Genomic DNA, 13,736 nt, shown 5'->3' with positions numbered 1-13,736 from the left:
TCAATATGATTTTTCTGACAGAAGTCAGGAAATCAAAGATTTTCTATACTTGTCTAGCCCTTCAGTCCTCTTCTAGGCTGTCAGTGGCTTATTGCATTAAGGTAATCGGTCTAATGGTGACGACATCATCCTGTTTTTGCTCGTTTCCATTTCAGGCCTCTGCAGTTAAGCATGCTCATACAATGGAACAGAGATTATGCAGACTTGTCTTCTCGAATAACTCTGGAGCAGGAGACAAGGGACTCTCTTCAATGGTGGTTGTCTCTGGATCATCTCTCCCAGGGAACCTGCTTTCTCTGTCCGTCTTGGGTGATTGTGACAACAGAGGCCAGCCTTCTGGGATGGGGAGCAGTATGGGGCTCCCTAAAGGCTTGGGGAATTTGGACTCAGCCAGAGTCTGTTTTTCCTATAAACATTCTAGAACTGAGAGCAATCTTCAATGCTCTTCCAGCCTGGCCCCAGCTAGCCTCTCTACGGTTTATCAGGTTCCAGTCGGACAACATTACTTCAGTGGCTTACATCAATCATCAGGGAGGAACGAGGAATTCCTTAATGATGACAGAGGTATCCAAAACTAGTCCAGTGGGAGGAGGCCCACTCTTGTTGTCTTTCGGCGATCCATATCCTAAGGATGGACAACTGGGAGGCGGATTTTCTGAGCAGGCAGACTTTTCCTCCGGATTAGTGGGTACTCCATCCGGAAGTGTTCTCCAATCTGGTTCTCAAGTGGGGTCAGCCGGAATTGGATCTCATGGCATCCCAAGAATGCCTAGCTACCGAGATACGGATCGAGGTCCAGGGACTCCCAGGCGCTGATAGATGCTCTGGCGGTTTTCTTGGACCTTCAGTCTAGCATAGCTATTTCCTCTGTTTGCTCTTCTTCCTCAGGTAATTGCTCAAATCAAACAAGAAAGGACTTCGGTGATCTTCATAGCATTGGCCTGGCTTTGCAGGTTTTGGTATGCGGATCTGGTGGAGATGGCATCTCTGCCTCTTTGGAGACTCCCGTTGAGTAAGGATCTTCTGATTCAGGGGTCCTGCCTTTACCCAAATCTAGTTTCTCTGAAACTGACTGCTTGGAGATTGATCGCTTCATTTCTTCTACAAGATATGACGAGTCCACGGATTTCATCCTTACTTGTGGGATATTAACCTTCTGCTAACAGGAAGTGACAAAGAGCACCACAGCAGAGCTGTATATATAGCCCCTCCCTTCCCTCCACCCCCAGTCATTCTCTTTGCCTGTGTTAATAATAGGAAGAGGTAAAGTGAGGTGTTAGTTTAGATTCTTCAATCAAGAAGTTTTTTATTTTTAAATAGTGCCAGAGAGTGCTATTTTTCTCAGGGGGAAATCATCAGTCTATTGCTTCACAAGGAGGGGACATATTATTTTCTGCCCTGATGTTTATGATCTTAGCAAACATTATCTAAGATCCATAATGGCTCCCACAACTTAGCTGAAGGTATGTGTGAGAAAATCTTCAGTGTGGACACCGGTGTCTTGCTACAGGCAACTTTGAGGTATGTGCAGTCTTTTATTTTCTGGGGAGACTTGATATACCAGAACAGGCTGACATTGTCCCCTATTGGGGGAAGGGTAAGCAGTATGCACTAAGAAAAATATTTGTGTACCTGAAATCCCTTTATTAGTTTATTAACTTATTTCATGGCCAGATGTTTTATTCAGATTGGGGCTTATGTTTGGGCTTGACGCTGGGAGACTAAAGCGGTTGATGGTATGAATGCAGGGATTTGATCTGCATTAGGACGCATGTTTTTTACTTTTATTATCATGTCAGGCATGTTTTTTTGGACCCATGCAGGTCCTAGTCAAAGTTCAGTACGCCCACGATGGGCGGGGCTTATTTTGTGCGCTCCGTCGCGCAGTCTTCATTGACATCGCATAGCTGGCAGAGACTGGAGGCTTAAGTTGTCTGTACTCGATAAGTCTTTTCTATATATCCGGACATCTAGTTCTGGGCGTGGTGCAGGGGCCTATAAATTGTATAAATAATAAAGTTTATATTCTGAGTGTTAATATTGTGTTTGGGCTTATCTTGCAAGTGGATGCAATATTAAGGAACGTTTTTTGACACATTAAAACAGTTTTTTCAGGCTAAAAAGCGTTTTTGCAGGTTTCAGTAAAATATTTGCTTTTTTGAAATTTTAAGGCACAGTACAATTTTTTGGTGTTAATATTTTTCATTTTTTTAGTATAATCAATATTTAGCAAGGTACGACTATTATCAGTACTGATAGTCTGTTTAACATGTCGGACAGTGAGGAGGAGACTCATTGTTCTATGTGTTTAGATGCCACTGTGGAACCCCCTCTGACTTTTTGTCCCTCGTGTACTGAGAGGGCCTTACAATGCAAAGCACAAATTTTATGTATAGAAAATGTGTGTAAAGATGATTCTCTGGCTGAAGGGAATCGGGGTGTACCTCCAGGTTCTCCCCAAGCGTCACAACCTCTAACGCCCACCCAAGCGACGCCTGGTTCTTCAACTGCGTCTAATTCATTTACTTTGCAGGATATGGCTGCAGTTATGTCAACTACCCTTACAGAGGTGTTATCTAAGTTGCTAGTGTTACAGGGTAAACGCAGTAGAACAGAGGACAATGTGATTGCGGATCACTCTGATGCGTTGTTGGCTATTTCCGATGTACCCTCTCAGGGATCTGAATTGGGGGTTAGGGAACTTCTATCTGAGGGGGGACTTTCTGAATCGGGAAGTGCGTTGCCTCAGACAGACTCGGACGTCATATCCTTTAAATTTAAGCTTGAACACCTCCGTCTTTTACTTAGGGAGGTTTTAGCGACTCTGGATGACTGTGATCCTATTGTGGTACCACCAGAGAAGTTGTCTAAGATGGACAAATACTTAGAGGTACCTGCTTACACTGACGTTTTTCCGGTTCCTAAGAGAATTGCGGAAATTATTAAGAGGGAATGGGACAGACCGGGTATCCCGTTCGCTCCCTCTCCTAATTTCAAGAAAATGTATCCTATTTCTGACACTGTCCGGGACTCCTGGCAAACAGTCCCTAAGGTGGAAGGAGCTATATCTACCCTGGCTAAGCATACCACTATTCCTATTGAGGACAGCTGTGCTTTCAAAGACCCTATGGATAAGAAATTGGAGGGTCTCCTAAAGAAAATGTTTATTCATCAGGGTTTCCTCTTGCAACCTACGGCATGCATTGTACCAGTTACAACTGCAGCGGCCTTTTGGTTTGAGGCCCTAGAAGAGTCTCTTAAGATTGAGACTCCTTTAGAAGATATCTTAGATAGAATTAAGGCTCTCAAGCTGGCTAATTCTTTTATCACTGATGCCGCCTTTCAAATTGCTAAATTGGCGGCTAAGAATGCTGGATTTGCCATTTTGGCGTGTAGAGCGCTATGGTTAGTCTTGGTCTGCTGATGTATCATCTAAATCAAAGCTTTTGGCTATTCCTTTCAAGGGTAAGAAAAAAATAATTTCTAATATCACTGGAGGTAAGGGTCATCTCCTACATCAGGATAAGGCGGTTAAATTGAGGGGTAAACAGAATAATTTTCGTTCCTTTCGGAATATTAAAGGAGTACCCTCTTCTTCTTCTTCCTCCACAAAGCAGTAAGGGAATTTTGCTCAGGCCAAGTCCGTCTGGAGACCCAACCAAGCTTGGAACAAGGGTAAACAAAACAAGAAGCCCGTTGCTACTACCAAGTCGGCATGAAGGGGCGGCACCCGATCCGGGACCGGATCTAGTAGGGGGCAGACTTTCTCTCTTTGCCCAGGCTTGGGAAAGAGATGTTCAGGACCCCTGGGCACTAGATATTGTGACCCACGGGTATCAACTGGAATTCAAAAGTTGTCTCCCAAGAGGGAGGTTTCTTCTTTCACGATTGTCTGTAAACCAGAAAAAAAGAGAGGCATTCTTACGTTGTGTAAAAGACCTCTCTACTATGGGAATAATTTGTCCTGTCCCAAAACTAGAGCAGGGACGGGGGTTTTACTCAAATCTTTTCGTGGTTCCCAAAAAAGAGGGAACGTTCAGACCCATTTTAGATCTCAAGAGTCTAAACAAGTTTCTCAGTGTTCCATCCTTCAAGACGGAGACCATTCGCTCAATTTTTACCAATGATTCAGGAGGGTTAATTTATGACTACCGTGGACTTGAAGGATGCATACCTGCATATTCCTATCCACAAGGATCATCATCAGTACCTAAGGTTTGCTTTCCTGGACAAGCATTTTCAGTTAGTGGCTCTCCCCTTTGGGTTGGCCACAGCACCCAGAATCTTCATGAAGGTTCTAGGGTCCCTTCTGGCGGTTCTTAGACCGCGGGGAATAGCAGTGGAGCCTTATCTGGATGATATTCTGATTCAGGCGTCGACTTATCTTCTAACAAAGTCTCATACGGACACAGTGTTAGCATTTTTGAGATCTCACGGATGGAAGGTGAATCTAGAAAAAGTTCACTAATTCCACAGACAAGAGTTCCCTTCCTGGGAACTCTAATAGATTCTATAGACATGAAGATTTTTCTGACGGAGGTCAGAAGGTCAAAGATTCTAGATACATGCCGAGCTCTTCAGTCCAATACTCGGCCATCAGTGGCTCAGTGCATTGAGGCAATTGGATTGATGGTGGCGGCAATGGACATCATTCCGTTTGCTCGATTTCATCTCAGACCACTGCAACTGTGCATGCTCGGACAGTGGAATGGGGATTATGCAAATTTATCTCCTCAGATAAATCTGGACCAGGAGACAAGAGATTCTCTTCTTTGGTGGTTGTCGCCAGATCATCTGTCCCAAGGGACGTGTTTCCGCAGACCCTCGTGGGTGATAGTGCCAGTCTACTAGGCTGGGGTGCAGTCTGGAATTCCCTGAAGGCTCAGGGTGTATGGACTCAGGTGAAGTCTCTACTTCCAATCAATATTCTGGAACTGAGAGCAATATTCAATGCGCTTCATGCATGGCCTCAACTTACTTCGGCCAAATTCATCAGATTCCAGTCGGACAACATTACGTGGTGCTCTTTGCCACTTCCTGTTAGCAGGAGGTTAATATCCCACAAGTAAGGATGAAATTCGTGGACTCGTCATATCTTGTAGAAGAAAAGTAAATTTATGCTTACCTGATAAATTAATTTCTTCTACGATATGACGAGTCCACGGCCCACCCTGTCATTTTTCAGACAGATTTAGATTATATTTTCTTTTTTTATAAACTTCAGTCACCTCTGCACCTTTGGCCTCTCCTTTCTCTTTTATTTCGGTTGAATGACTGGGGGTGGAGGGAAGGGAGGGGCTATATATACAGCTCTATATATACAGCTCTGCTGTGGTGCTCTTTGCCACTTCCTGTTAGCAGGAGGTTAATATCCCACAAGTAAGGATGAAATCCGTGGACTCGTTATATCGTAGAAGAAATTTAAATTTACTTTCTTCTGTTAAGTGTGATCAGTCCACGGGTCATCATTACTTCTGGGATATTACTCCTCCCCAACAGGAAGTGCAAGAGGATTCACCCAGCAGAGCTGCATATAGCTCCTCCCCTCTACGTCACTCCCAGTCATTCTCTTGCACCCAACGACTAGATAGGATGTGTGAGAGGACTATGGTGATTATACTTAGTTTTATATCTTCAATCAAAAGTTTGTTATTTTAAAATAGCACCGGAGTGTGTTATTATCTCTCTGGCAGAGTTTGAAGAAGAATCTACCAGAGTTTTTGTTATGATTTTAGCCGGAGTAGTTAAGATCATATTGCTGTTTCTCGGCCATCTGAGGAGAGGTAAACTTCAGATCAGGGGACAGCGGGCAGATGAATCTGCATAGAGGTATGTAGCAGTTTTTATTTTCTGACAATGGAATTGATGAGAAAATCCTGCCATACCGATATAATGTCATGTATGTATACTTTACACTTCAGTATTCTGGGGAATGGTACTTCACTAGAATTACACTGTAAGAAATACATAAAGCTGTTTAATAACTAGAAATTATGTTTAACGTTTTTGCTGGAATGTAAAATCGTTTTCATTTGCTGAGGTACTGAGTGAATAAATGTTTGGGCACTATTTTTCCACTTGGCAGTTGCTTAATCTGTTTTCTGACAGTTTCTGTTCTCCCTCACTGCTGTGTGTGAGGGGGAGGGGCCGTTTTTTGGCGCTTTTTCTACACATCAAATATTTCAGTCAGCAACTCATTGTATTCCCTGCATGATCCGGTTCATCTCTACAGAGCTCAGGGGTCTTCAAAACTTATTTTGAGGGAGGTAATTTCTCTCAGCAGAGCTGTGACAATTATAGTTTGACTGAGATAAAAAACGTTTATTCTGTAATTTGTTTCCTGCTTTCAGAATTTGTTATCTTTGCTAATGGGATTAAACCTTTGCTAAAGTTGTGTTATTTACAAGGATTGAGGCTATAACTGTTTCAATTTATTAATTTTCAACTGTCATAGATCTTCTGTGCTTCTTAAAGGCACAGTACGTTTTAATATTATTCTAATTGAATTGTATTTCCAAGTTACAAGTTTATTTGCTAGTGTGTTAAACATGTCTGATTCAGAGGATGATACCTGTGTCATTTGTTGCAATGCCAAAGTGGAGCCCAATAGAAATTTATGTACTAACTGTATTGATGCTACTTTAAATAAAAGTCAATCTGTACAAATTGAACAAATTTCACCAAACAACGAGGGGAGAGTTATGCCGACTAACTCGCCTCACGTGTCAGTACCTACATCTCCCGCTCAGAGGGAGGTGCGTGATATTGTAGCGCCGAGTACATCTGGGCGGCCATTACAAATCACATTACAGGATATGGCTACTGTTATGACTGAGGTTTTGGCTAAATTACCAGAGCTAAGAGGTAAGCGTGATCACTCTGGGGTGAGAACAGAGTGCGCTGATAATATTAGGGCCATGTCAGACACTGCGTCACAGGTGGCAGAACATGAGGACGGAGAGCTTCATTCTGTGGGTGACGGTTCTGATCCAAACAGACTGGATTCAGATATTTCAAATTTTAAATTTAAACTGGAAAACCTCCGTGTATTACTAGGGGAGGTGTTAGCGGCTCTGAATGATTGTAACACAGTTGCAATACCAGAGAAAATGTGTAGGTTGGATAAATATTTTGCGGTACCGACGAGTACTGAGGTTTTTCCTATACCTAAGAGACTTACTGAAATTGTTACTAAGGAGTGGGATAGACCCGGTGTGCCGTTCTCACCCCCTCCGATATTTAGAAAAATGTTTCCAATAGACGCCACCACAAGGGACTTATGGCAAACGGTCCCTAAGGTGGAGGGAGCAGTTTCTACCTTAGCTAAGCGTACCACTATCCCGGTGGAGGATAGCTGTGCTTTTTCAGATCCAATGGATAAAAAATTAGAGGGTTACCTTAAGAAAATGTTTGTTCAACAAGGTTTTATATTGCAACCCCTTGCATGCATTGCGCCGATCACGGCTGCAGCGGCATTCTGGATTGAGTCTCTGGAAGAGAACATTGGTTCAGCTACTCTGGACGACATTACGGACAGGCTTAGAGTCCTTAAACTAGCTAATTCATTCATTTCGGAGGCCGTAGTACATCTTACTAAACTTACGGCAAAGAATTCAGGATTCGCCATTCAGGCACGCAGGGCACTGTGGCTAAAATCCTGGTCAGCTGATGTTACTTCTAAGTCTAAATTGCTTAATATACCTTTCAAAGGGCAGACCTTATTCGGGCCCGGGTTGAAAGAGATTATCGCTGACATTACAGGAGGTAAAGGCCATGCCCTGCCTCAGGACAAAGCCAAAGCCAAGACTAGACAGTCTAATTTTCGTTCCTTTCGTAATTTCAAAGCAGGAGCAGCATCAACTTCCTCTGCACCAAAACAGGAAGGAGCTGTTGCTCGCTACAGACAAGGCTGGAAACCTAACCAGTCCTGGAACAAGGGCAAGCAGACTAGGAAACCTGCTGCTGCCCCTAAAACAGCATGAATTGAGGGCCCCCGATCCGGGATCGGATCTAGTGGGGGGCAGACTTTCTCTCTTCGCCCAGGCTTGAGCAAGAGATGTTCAGGATCCCTGGGCGCTAGAGATATCTCAGGGATACCTTCTGGACTTCAAATACTCTCCTCCAAGAGAGAGATTTCATCTGTCAAGATTGTCAACAATCCAGACAAAGAAAGAGGCGTTTCTACGCTGCGTACAAGAGCTCTTGTTAATGGGAGTAATCCATCCAGTTCCACGATCGGAACAGGGACAGGGGTTTTACTCAAATCTGTTTGTGGTTCCCAAAAAAGAGGGAACTTTCAGACCAATCCTGGACTTAAAGATCCTAAACAAATTCCTAAGAGTTCCATCGTTCAAGATGGAGACTATTCGGACAATTTTACCTATGATCCAAGAGGGTCAGTACATGACCACTGTAGATTTAAAAGATGCTTACCTTCACATACCGATTCACAAAGATCATTATCGGTACCTAAGGTTTGCCTTCCTAGACAGGCATTACCAGTTTGTGGCTCTTCCATTCGGATTGGCTACAGCTCCAAGAATCTTCACAAAGGTTCTGGGTGCTCTTCTGGCGGTACTAAGACCGCGGGGAATCTCGGTAGCTCCATACCTAGACGACATTCTGATACAAGCTTCAAGCTTTCAAACTGCCAAGTCTCATACAGAGGTAGTGCTGGCATTTCTAAGGTCACATGGATGGAAGGTGAACGAAAAGATAAGTTCACTCGTTCCACTCACAAGAGTTCCCTTCCTGGGGACTCTTATAGATTCTGTAGAAATGAAGATTTACCTGACAGAGGACAGGCTAACAAGACTTCAAAGTGCTTGCCGCACCCTTCATTCCATTCAACACCCGTCAGTGGCTCAATGCATGGAGGTAATCGGCTTAATGGTAGCGGCAATGGACATAGTACCCTTTGCACGCTTACACCTCAGACCATTGCAACTGTGCATGCTAAGTCAGTGGAATGGGGATTACTCAGACTTATCCCCTTCTCTGAATCTGGATCAAGAGACCAGAAATTCTCTTCTATGGTGGCTTTCTCGGCCACATCTGTCCAGGGGGATGCCATTCAGCAGACCAGACTGGACAATTGTAACAACAGACGCCAGCCTTCTAGGTTGGGGTGCCGTCTGGAATTCTCTGAAGGCTCAGGGACAATGGAGTCAGGAGGAGAGTCTCCTGCCAATAAACATTCTGGAATTGAGAGCAGTTCTCAATGCCCTCCTGGCTTGGCCCCAGTTGACAACTCGGGGGTTCATCAGGTTTCAGTCGGACAACATCACGACTGTAGCTTACATCAACCATCAGGGAGGGACAAGAAGCTCCCTAGCTATGATGGAAGTATCAAAGATAATTCGCTGGGCAGAGTCTCACTCTTGCCACCTGTCAGCAATCCACATCCCGGGAGTGGAGAACTGGGAGGCGGATTTCTTAAGTCGTCAGACTTTTCATCCGGGGGAGTGGGAACTTCATCCGGAGGTCTTTGCCCAAATACTTCGACGTTGGGGCAAACCAGAGATAGATCTCATGGCGTCTCGACAGAACGCCAAGCTTCCTCGTTACGGGTCCAGATCCAGGGATCCAGGAGCAGTCCTGATAGATGCTCTGACAGCACCTTGGGACTTCAGGATGGCTTACGTGTTTCCACCCTTCCCGTTACTTCCTCGATTGATTGCCAGAATCAAACAAGAGAGAGCATCAGTGATTCTAATAGCACCTGCGTGGCCACGCAGGACTTGGTATGCAGACCTGGTGGACTTGTCATCCTGTCCACCTTGGTCTCTACCTCTGAAACAGGACCTTCTGATACAGGGTCCCTTCAAACATCAAAATCTAACTTCTCTGAAGCTGACTGCTTGGAAATTGAACGCTTGATTTTATCAAGACGTGGGTTTTCTGAGTCAGTTATTGATACCTTAATACAGGCTAGGAAACCTGTTACCAGAAAGATTTACCATAAGATATGGCGTAAATACCTATATTGGTGTGAATCCAAAGGTTACTCTTGGAGTAAGGTTAGGATTCCTAGGATATTGTCTTTTCTACAAGAAGGTTTAGAAAAGGGTTTATCTGCTAGTTCATTAAAGGGACAGATCTCAGCTCTGTCCATTCTGTTACACAAACGTCTGTCAGAAGTTCCTGACGTCCAGGCTTTTTGTCAGGCTTTGGCCAGGATTAAGCCTGTGTTTAAAACTGTTGCTCCACCATGGAGTTTAAACCTTGTTCTTAATGTTTTACAGGGCGTTCCGTTTGAACCCCTTCATTCCATTGATATAAAGTTGTTATCTTGGAAAGTTCTATTTTTAATGGCTATTTCCTCGGCTCGAAGAGTCTCTGAATTATCAGCCTTACATTGTGATTCTCCTTATTTGATTTTTCATTCGGATAAGGTAGTCCTGCGTACTAAACCTGGGTTCTTACCTAAGGTAGTTACTAACAGGAATATCAATCAAGAGATTGTTGTTCCTTCTTTATGCCCAAATCCTTCTTCAAAGAAGGAACGTCTACTGCACAACCTGGATGTAGTCCGTGCTCTAAAATTTTACTTACAGGCAAGTAAGGAATTTCGACAAACGTCTTCTCTGTTTGTCATTTACTCTGGGCAGAGGAGAGGTCAAAAAGCTTCCGCTACCTCTCTTTCTTTTTGGCTTCGTAGCATAATTCGTTTAGCTTATGAGACTGCTGGACAGCAGCCTCCTGAAAGAATTACAGCTCATTCTACTAGAGCTGTGGCTTCTACTTGGGCCTTCAAGAATGAGGCCTCTGTTGAACAGATTTGCAAGGCTGCAACTTGGTCTTCGCTTCATACTTTTTCCAAATTTTACAAATTTGACACTTTTGCTTCATCGGAGGCTATTTTTGGGAGAAAGGTTCTTCAGGCAGTGGTTCCTTCTGTATAAAGAGCCTGCCTATCCCTCCCCGTCATCCGTGTACTTTTGCTTTGGTATTGGTATCCCAGAAGTAATGATGACCCGTGGACTGATCACACTTAACAGAAGAAAACATAATTTATGCTTACCTGATAAATTCCTTTCTTCTGTAGTGTGATCAGTCCACGGCCCGCCCTGTTTTTAAGGCAGGTAAATATTTTTTAATTTATACTCCAGTCACCACTTCACCCTTGGCCTTTCCTTTCTCGTTGGTCCTTGGTCGAATGACTGGGAGTGACGTAGAGGGGAGGAGCTATATGCAGCTCTGCTGGGTGAATCCTCTTGCACTTCCTGTTGGGGAGGAGTAATATCCCAGAAGTAATGATGACCCGTGGACTGATCACACTACAGAAGAAAGGAATTTATCAGGTAAGCATAAATTATGTTTTTTATCCAAGCTGGGATTTTCTGATTAGGTCATAGAGACCATGATTCAGGCTCATTAGCCTTTATCTAGAAGGATTTACAATAAGATTTGGCGTAACTATCTCTATTAGTGCGAATTCAAGGGCTTCTCATGGTGTAGAGTTAGGATTCCTAGAATTTTTGTTTTTGCTCCAAGAAGGTTTGTCGACAAGCTCCCTAAAGGGTCAAATCTCGGCCTTATCTATTTTGTTACTCAAACGTCTGGCGGATGTCCCAGATGTACAATCTGTTTGTCAGGCCCTGGACAGAATCAGGCCTGTATTCAAACCAGTTACTACTCCATGGAGTCTTAATTTAGTTCTCAAAGTTCTTCAAGGGGTTTCGTTTGAGACTATGCATTCCTTAGATGTTATGTTGTTATCTTGGAAAGTTTTATTTCTTGTTGCTATTTCTTCTGCTTGGAGAGTGTCAGAGCTCTCGGCATTGCAGTATGTGTTTCCTTATCTTATTTTTCATTCAGATAAGGTAGTTTTTACATACTAATCTAGGATTATTCCTAAGGTTGTTTCTGATCGGAACATTAATCAGGAGATTGTGGTTCCTTCCTTGGGTTCTAATCTTTCTTCTCAGAAGGAAAGACTTCTGCGTTATTTGGACGTGGTCCGTGCTTTAAAGGGACATTAAACACTTTGAGATGGTAATATAAAATGATAAATTGTATATATAAAACAACTCTGCAATATACTTTCATTATTTATTTTGTCCTCTTTGCCTGTAATTCCATTCTAAAATTGTGAGCTTTTCAGTTCCTGTTAAAAATGGAAATCCAGCACAACCATTGGCTGCACACTCTAGTGACCTATTTATAACTGACCCTAATTGGCCACAGCAGAGAAGGTAACACAAGTTACAACATGGCAGCTCCCAGTGTTTTATAGACACTAAAACTTTACACTTATTTTTTCACTTTTTAAACAACTAATGAAACTTTAAAAAATACATCTACATGTTAGTCATGGACTAATCTTTTCTTTGAATGCATCATTCTATCTAGCATGTATTTAGTGTTTAATGTCCCTTTAAGGTTTTTCTTACAGGCGACTAAGGACTTTTGTCGGTCTTCTTCTTTGTTTGTGATTTTCTCAGGAAAATGTAAGGGACAGAAAGCTTCTGCTGCTACTTTTTCTTTTTGGCTGAAGAGTATCATACGTTATGCATATGAGACTGCTGGACAACAGCCTCCCGAGAGAGTTACGGCTCTTTCCACTAGGGCTATTGCTTCCTCTTGGGTGTTCACAAATGAAGCTTCTGTGGAACAGATTTGCTAGGCTGCAACTTGGTCCTCTCTTCACATTTTTTCAAGTTCTACAAATTTGATACTTTTGACCGGCTGAGGCCGCTTTTGGGAGAAAGGTTCTTCAAGCAGTGGTGCCTTCCTTTTAGGTTCCCTGTCTTGTCCCTCCCGTATCATCTGTGTACTCTAGCTTGGGTATTGAATCCCATTAGTAATTAAGATGATCCATGGACTCATCGTGTCTTAAAAAAGAAAAGAAAATGTATGCTTACCTGATAAATTTATTTATTTTTTGACACGATGAGTCCACGGCCCGCCCTGTTCTTTTAGACAGGTTGTGGGTTGTTGTAAACTTCAGACACCTCTGCACCTTGGCTTTTCCTTTCTCTTCCTAACGTTGGTCGAATGACTGGAGTGAGAGGGAAGGGAGGAGCTATTTAACAGCTCTGCTGTGGTGCTCTTTGCCTCCTCCTGCTGACCAGGAGGTGAACATCCTATTAGTAATTAAGATGATCCGTGGACTCATTGTGTCAAAAAAGAAATACATTTATTAGGTAAGCATACATTTTCTTTTTATGTGCTTATGGTGCTTAGGTAGTTATTTCTGCCTGGGAGCCGCAATTCAATGTAGCTCCTCAGCAGTATACGACCAGTAGGGCAATTGGAAGTGGTGTGTGCACTATGCTGCTAATCACCGGCCATATCCTGCTCAGATATGGCAGTGGATTATTGGCCAGATTCCAAGTAGCTCGCTAAATAAAAATTTTGCTTACTCTCTAACTGCGCTCAAAGTAGTTATGAATACTCCACATTCCAATATTCTTCACATAAAAGAAAAAAAAAGAATATTTTTTTAAAATATATATCTAACCTATATATCTATATAAATATATACAGCCATACCTCGGACATGTACCGACCACCGCAATAAAGTGAGTCACACTCATTTTCTGTTTGTTTCCCAGTAAAAGTTATATTTATGCTATACTGTAATCTATTAAGTGTGCAATAGCATTATGTCTAAAAAAAACAAAACAATGTACATACCTTAATTAAAAATACTTTATTGCTAAAAAAAACTATTATTTTTTTTCTCTTACACATTATGCTAGGTCTTCAGTCACACTAATGTGTTGAGCACA

At 42.8% G+C, this 13,736-nt stretch overlaps 1 protein-coding gene across 3 annotated transcripts in view; it reads left to right on the top strand.

The window, feature by feature from the left end:
- Positions 1 to 13,736, top strand: part of CACNB1 (calcium voltage-gated channel auxiliary subunit beta 1) — a 163,684-nt gene that overhangs the window by 88,150 nt on the left and 61,798 nt on the right. The window lies entirely within an intron of this gene.

The sequence above is a fragment of the Bombina bombina genome, chromosome 1 (genome assembly GCF_027579735.1).
Source record: "Bombina bombina isolate aBomBom1 chromosome 1, aBomBom1.pri, whole genome shotgun sequence".
In the NCBI taxonomy this organism is placed as follows: domain Eukaryota; kingdom Metazoa; phylum Chordata; class Amphibia; order Anura; family Bombinatoridae; genus Bombina; species Bombina bombina.
The sequence above is the reverse complement of the archived record's forward strand: the minus strand, read 5'-3'. Positions and strand labels throughout refer to the sequence as shown.